General features: G+C 32.1%; 1 pseudogene; it reads right to left on the bottom strand.

Moving 5' to 3' along the window:
* Positions 1-2,552: 2,552 nt before the first annotated feature.
* Positions 2,553-3,163, bottom strand: LOC117029297 (charged multivesicular body protein 1b-2-like; annotated as a pseudogene).
* Between the last annotated feature and the right edge of the window lie 4,872 nt (positions 3,164-8,035).

An 8,035-nucleotide genomic window follows, 5' to 3' on the forward strand; every position in this document is an offset into this window, starting at 1 on the left:
TTCCATTTTTTCCTTAGTGAGGCTAGGCAGAGGTTTGTCTAATTTTACTAATCTTTTCAAAGAACCAGCTTTTTGTTTCATTAATTTTTTCTATTGTCTCTTTGTTCTCTGTTTCATTAAATTTTACTCTAATTTGTAGTATTTCCTTCCTTCTGCTGACTTTGGGTTTCATTTGTTCTTTACCAAGTTCTTTTAGATGTAATTTTAGGTTGTTTATTTAGGATTTTACTTGTTTTTGAGGTAGGCCCGTAACGATATAATCCCTCTGATTACTGCTTTTGCTGCATCCAAAATTTTAATATGTAGTATTGTCATTCTCATTTGTCTCTATGTATCTTTTGATCTATCCTTGTCTATGGTCATACCACCACCTTGAGTACACCTGATCTCTTCTGTTTATTTTATTTTGCTTGAGTTTTGGTACTTTGTACTTCTCAAGCAATTGGTTCATTTCTTCTCAGTTGTTGAATTTATGAGTATAAAATTGTTCGTGGTATTACTTGATTATCTTTTTAATGGCTGCAGGATCTTCAGTGGTATTTCCACTGTCTCGTTCTTTACATTGGTAATTTATGTCTTTTCTCTCTCTCTTTTGTGTTTTTGTTAGTCTTGCTAGAAGTTAATCACATCTATTGATTTTTTTTTGAAGAAGTTGTCATTTGTTTCTTTTATCTTTTCCTATTATTTTCCTGTTTTAATTTTATTGATTTCCATTCTTTATTATTTCCTTACTTTTGTTTGCTTTGGGTTTATTTTGCTATGTTTTGTTGTTGTTTCTCAATGTAAGATCACAGATTATGTATTGGATACATTTCCTCTTTTCTAATGTAAGAATTTAGTAGTATAAATTTCCCTGTTAGAACTGTTTTAGAGGCATCTCACATATATTGATATATTAGATTTTTATTGTTATTTAGTCCTATGTATTCTTTTTATTTCATTGACACTTCCTTTTTGGTCAACAGATTAACTAAAAGTGTGTTTTTAACTTACCAAATGTTTGCAGATTTTCTTGTTATTGTCTTAATTTGATTTCACTTTGGTTATAGAACACACTGTATGATTTCAGTTATTTTAAATTTGCTGAATTTCTTTTCTATAGTCCATGATATGGACTACCTTTATGAATGTTCTGTGGGCAATGGAGAAAAATGTCTATTTTAGTGTTGTTGGGTGCAGCATTCTACATATATCAGACAGATCCTGTTTGTTAATTGTCTTGTTCATTTATTTTTATTTTTACTCATTTTCTATCAATTGCAGAGAGTGGAATGTTGATGTGCACAATCATAATTCTGTATTTGTGTATTTCTTATTTCATCTCTTTCAGTTTTAGTTTCATGAATTTTGATTCATGTATTTGTATTGTTCAGTGGGCACACAATTAGAATGGCTACATCTTCATGATGGATTGATCTTTTGTTATTAAGTGACCTTCCTCTTTGTCTCTAATTATTCTCTTTGCTCTAATGCCTACTTTGTCTGATAGTATACTTTTACTTTTTATTAATGTTTGCATCATGGTAACTATTTTTTAATCCTTTTGCTTTAAATCTATTTATTTCATTGTAGTTGAAGTGAGTTTCTTGTAAAAGATTGTTTTGTTTAGTTTTTGTTTATCCACTCTGCTAATTTATTTTAACTGGTACATTTAAATCATTTACATGTAATGTGATTATTGATTTATTAGGTCTCATAGATGTCAGCTGATTGCTTGATTTTTACTTTACTTTTTTTAAATTAAAGTTTATCGGGGTGACAATTGTTAGTAAGTTACACAAATTCAGGTGTGCAATTCTGTACTTTACTTTTTAATTGTTTCTTTAGTTTTCTTTTCTTGCCTTCCTATGAGTTGCATGAACATTTTTCAATGTTTTATGTAGAGTGTTTCAGAGTACATAGTTTTATGTGGTTTTCTAGATGGTTATCCTCATTAGTATGGCATATATACGTCACTCATCATGATCTACAAGTACTGACATTTTACCACTTTGTGTGATATACGTAAACCTTACTTCTATTTATGTACTTTGACCCTCTCCAATTTTGAAATTAATTTGTCTTAAATATTTCCTCCAAATAGACTGAACACCATAACAGATGGTGTTAAAATTTCTGTTTCAAACATTACATATATTTAAGAAAATCATGAAAATGATAGTTTATTACACTTAGTTCTACTTTTACCCAAACCAATATTATTATTTTTTCAGTATAAAGTACTTTATTTCTGTAGTATTTTTGTGCTAGATTTTTGATGTGATTTTTGAGGAAGATGTTTCATATACAAGCTAAGACATCTACAAATAAAAATGTCCCTACACTTTTCAACATAATATACAAAACTGTAAAATATGTCAAGGTGGAAACTCTCTGGAATTTCTTAAAGTATTGGAAAGTACACCATGGCAAAAGAAAGCATTATATATAAATAGTGTTTAAGCATGCTCTAATATATGGTGTTCTTAGTGTAATTGAAGTGCAACTTATCTATATATACACAAAATATTTCAGAAAGCAGGTGACGTAAACAAAAGGACCAGTTCTTTAAATTACATTTGATCACATAGGCGAGCAAGTTTCTGTGGTAGTTTATCCTGTTCCATGGAAGCAACTTGTGCCAACAGATCCTGTCTGTCCCTGTGGTAGTTCCATATTGAAATCAAGGTCAACTTCATCTGCCATTTCCTGAAGCAGCATATCCACTTGGTTTTGTGGTGTTGTTAGGATTGTAGTGCTACTCATTGTGTCTTCCATTTGTTGTGTTTGAAGATCCAGTTTTTCAAATCAGTGTTCAAATTTGTCCATAAGGACAGAAATCTTTTCAAGGTTCACACACCTCAGTGTAACATCCATAGACTTAACTACACCTTTCATGGACTTGGTTACCTTACCCATTGTTACTGCAGTTTGAACTCTGGCTGCCATAACATCAACCCTAGCACTCATTCTCAAGAAATTAACTGCTTGGCTCTTCTGACGGATTACATTTGTAGCAGTTATCTTGCAAATTCTGTATTTGCCTTTCTGAATGGCTTTTTAATCTTGACCTTTTCAGCCTTTTCTTCTTTATCACATATCTTGGCATTCCTATTATTATTATTACTATTATTATTTTTGCTGCAAACTTCAATTTAAATAGGTGTTTCTCCATATTCCACATGGTTCCATGACTTTTCTCGGGAGGTGACATCCAGGGACAGTGGCATGGGTTTGACGGGAGAACGTTCTGAGTACCTTCTTAGTCCTTACCTGTGGCCACCAGACTCCTTGGTTTGCGATCCCACTTCCTGTTTTTACCAATATAATTTTTTGTTTTCTGATGTTCCAGGCCTTCTTCTGTTATCATTCCCTTTTCGTTAAGATAATTTCATTTAGCCATTCTTTAAGGATTGGCTTGCTGCTAACAAATCACTAGTTTTTCTTCACTTCAGAATATCTTTGTTTCAAATCCTTCTTTACTTAAGGATTTTTTGTTTGTTTGTTTTTTACTTTTTGTTTTTTTTGTTGTTTTGCTAGATATAGAATTCATGGTTGGCAGAACTTTTCTTCTAGTACTACTTGAAAAATAGTGTGCTACCTCCTTCTCATTGCCATAGTTTCCAATGAAAAAACCCACTGCCATTTGAATTAGTGTTTCTCTGAAAGTAATATTTTGTTTTTCTCAATTACTTTTAAGATTTTTTTTTGTCTTTAGTTTTCAAAAGTTCAAATATGGTGTGTATTGGCATGGATTTCTTTTTGGCTTTGATCTTGAATTTATTAGGTTTCTTGAATATGTAGCTTTTTATTTTTGCTTGTATTACCTTTCCCTATATAATTTCCTCAAATATATTTTTCAGATACGCTCTCTCTTTCTAATTTTCAGGACTTCCAAATGTTATCAATGCTGTCTTTTTCTTGTTGTTGTTGTTGTTGACACACAGATCCTTCAGACTATTCTTTTTTCTTTTCTTTTCTTTACTTTTCTTTTTTTTTTTTTGTCTATTTTCTCTCAATTTTTTAGATTGGGTCAATTCAATTGATCTGCCTTTAGTTCACTGATTCTATATTCTGCTATCTCCACTCTACTGTTGATACTATGAGTATTTTTCTTTTTTTAATTTTGATTATTGCATTTTCACTTCTATAATTTCTTTTTGGTTCATTTTTATAATTTTTATTTCCATGCTAAGTTTTTAATTTTTCTATTTTTCCAAGAGTTTTTAATTGTTTATTGAAGCATTTTTATGATAGCTGCTTGAAGTTTCTTTTCAGATATTTCCAATATCTGATTCATCTAGGTATTGTAATTCCCATATGGGATATTTTTGTTGTTAAGTGACAATGAGTACATTGAGTTATGCATGAAAGGTAGATAAGAAATCAATAAGAGTATTCTTGAAATTCCTGGCATAGTTAAAGGGCTGTGAGATGTAGTATAGTTCTTGTACACACATAGTGGGTGCCTATTTGCTTTCCTACTCCCACAGTTGGAACAATAGACACTTCTAAGCTTTTAAAGAGTAGTTTATCTTGTCTTTGGAAAAGTAATTTGAGGAAGCATGATGAGAAGTGAGCAGGCTTCAAAAAGGGAGGTGGTGAATAGTAAGAGATAACAAAAATACCTGGAGTTTTCTCTTTTCATGTGATAACAGAAGTTCTTCTACCTGTTTGTTTTATTTTTATATTATCTTGAAATCTTCTTGTTTTCATTTTTGAATACTCAGTTATCCACTCATTGTCAAAGTGAATCCAGCTTAATTAGAAGAGGTGGGTTACAAAAACAATGACATGTCCTCACAGGCACCAGTTAAAGATACACTTGTGAAATATGGCTATCTAAATGTATACACTTTTCCATTGCTAAGGTCAGTATTCTCATTATTTATGGAAATTGTAGTGAGGTATTTAAACATATTTTAATGTTTTTCTCTTCTTTTATAATTCTTAAGATAAATAAATGCACAAAGATCCAATCATATCTCAAAATATTTGTTGGGTTTTCTTCACTCCATTGCCAATCAGTTAGGTAATGCAAAATAGTCTTGATTGGACAGTAGATTTTTTTTCATTCATGACTGTAACTGTTAAACATATTAGAGTAGTCTATTTTTAGTGAAAGCACAAGCTGCAGATAGCATGTTGACTCAACACAGTGGGAACTCACTCTTATGTCTATGAAGACACTTTGATTTATTGCTCTCTTAGACTAGAAAGCCTAACCTCAATAGCCATACCACCACAGAGGTAATTTTTTCTTGCAAAATATTAATTTAGCATTTAAAATTAAAGGTAATTTAAGTGAGTGCTAAACGAGTAATTTATCCTCATCACTAGAAATCAATTTTCCTGATACATCCAAAGGAAATGTTGGAATGTATGTTTTTGCTTAAAGTATGCTTAAACAAAAGTAAAAACCTCCTACAATAGAAAAACATAGACTCGTTTGCCAACTCAACAATATATATTATATATCTATTGGGTTCAAACTGATATAATAGGTACTATGAAAAATCATTAATTCATTATTTCATTCTACAAACATTTATTAAATATCTGTTATATGCAAGATTTTAAATAGTCTCTCTAAAAAAAAAATGTGTTGCAAGACATATTTCTTCCCCCCAGCTAGTTTAAAACCCAGTAAGATTGTATCTACAATACAAACTTGTATCTTAAGTATGCAAGCAAACCACCAATATTTCTGGGTCTCCAGGCAAGAGTACAAAATGGCTTGCCACATCTCTAAGTATTTAAATGACTAACAAAATGGTAAATAAAATGTCCTCAGAATTCTGCATCAAAACATAGAAGTATAGAAAGAACTATTGTTCAGATCCCTAGCCTGTTGCCTACTCCCTTTCTTTTATCACACACAACTTAGTCTCATTCAAAAGAAACCTTGTGTGCACATGTAGGAATTTCCAAGCCCTCGCTTACAGTATACGCACAACTTCTGTAAGCAGTTACTCCTTGGACACCTTTCGGCCTAGTTATGTATACAGTGGAAGAACAGATCTACAGTAGAGACTAGGGCACGACCAGAAGAGGGCTTAGAGCAGTTGGGAAGGGAATGTTGGGATTCTGAATACGAAGAGTCATCTAAAAGAGCTTGCAGGATTTTGGTGAGAACCACCCCCTTAGCCCCTAGGTACTTCACTCTGTGGAAGTGGAGTAGCTGAAGGAGTGTTAGAGTGCTGTCCACTAAAGCACAGGACCCTCAGCAGAGGCCATTCTTGCTAGGATTTAAGGGCAATACAGCAACCATGAAGAAATACAGACTGTATGGTTGGCTATAATATAGTGCACCCATATGATTCAGTTATTAAAAAGAAAGACAATGTCTACATGTATTGACATAGAAAAATGTCAGTGTCACATGGTTAAGTATAATAATTCATGTAATATGCCTTTTGTGAAAACACAACTTAAAATGTTACATATACACATACATATTTGTACATATTTGTTGTGAGTACAGAGAAAAACAGCTGAGTAACAGCGTTGCTATCAGAGAAGGGATGAGATTGAAGAGAATATTTATTTTTGGCTTTATTCAGATATACTTAATATACAAAGATTTACCTGGATATAATGTGTTTATTTTGATGAATTTGGATGTATACAAATACCAGTGATATCATCACCACAATCAAAATAATAATCATACCCATCTCATGCTAGGGGTTTTTACCACCAAAAAGAAGAAGAAAAAAAAAAAAAAAGCAAGGGATTTTTCTTTTTACCACCAAAAAAAATAAGAAAAAAATTGGAGGTGTTGGAGAATATTTGCTTTATACACCTCTCTATATTTTTATATATTTATTAGAGTGAGCATGTACTATTTTTGTAATAAAAATCCAATATATTTTTATAATGTCAAGGAACATATATTGATTACCTACTATGTTATGTGCTAGTGTCAAAAAAAGTCTCATCTAATTTTTTTTTTTTTTTTTTTTTGCTCGTCCTAGTCATCCAATTGAGGGAAATATTGTTTCAAGAGGTAAAATTACTTGCAATGTCACCAGCTAGTAAATGAAGAAGCAGTTCAACCTGAGGTCTTCAGATTATAATTCCACTACTTCTTCAACTTTTACCACAGTTTATTTCAAAATTAAAAAACAGTAACATTGCAGAAGTATTTTCTACATATAATTTGGATTTATTTATCCTTAGTTCTGACCAACTTTTGAGACTTCCCTATGTCTTTCAGACTACTAGCATATGATTTAGTGATTTATACCCCTAATTATACCACAATCTGTACACTGCTCTGTTTTGGGCTTGTTTGCTTGTTTATTTTTATTGCTAGGGTTGTCTAATATGATGATATGATTACATGGGCATCCACAGTTCACCTATTAATTTTGGGTATTATGTTGTTGCATTTCAATAGGGAAACCCCAGGGAATCCTAAGGCACTGAGGTAATAGCTAGATGAGAGTCCATGACTGAGATGCCAGATAGGCCATTTACTCAATAATATTCTAGTGACCTGTACTCTTGTGTGAACTAGTGGTAGTGATATTTCATTGCAACATATGTATCTCTTAGCAACCTGAAAGAATAAGAGACAAAACAGTTCTTTATAGTTTAATAAGGTGGGCCCACATATACCTCATTTCATTCTCACAATTGTCTTGCAAGGTAAGTATGGTTAGTTCCATTTCATGGATGACTAACTAAGGCTTAGTGAGGTTAAATAACTTTCCAAAGAAGGCATCAGTCAGTGTTCTTCGAAGAAACACAACCAAAAAGATATGTAACACATATATATGCATATATTTGAAGACACAGGAAAGAGTTGCAGTTTGAGTCCCAAGGCAGTCTGCTGACAGAATTCCTTGTTTGGGAGAAGGCAGTCTTTATTCATTAAACCCTTCAACAGATTATGTGATGCCCACCCACATTATAAGAGATAATCTGCTTTACTAAAAATCCTTGATTTAAATATTAGTCTCATCCAAAAAACACCTTCACATAAACATCCAGAATAATGTTTGATCAAATATCTGGGCACTGTGGCCCAGCCAAGTTGATACACATAATT

Source organism: Rhinolophus ferrumequinum, chromosome X, assembly GCF_004115265.2.
Source record: "Rhinolophus ferrumequinum isolate MPI-CBG mRhiFer1 chromosome X, mRhiFer1_v1.p, whole genome shotgun sequence".
Classification (NCBI taxonomy): Eukaryota; Metazoa; Chordata; class Mammalia; order Chiroptera; family Rhinolophidae; genus Rhinolophus; species Rhinolophus ferrumequinum.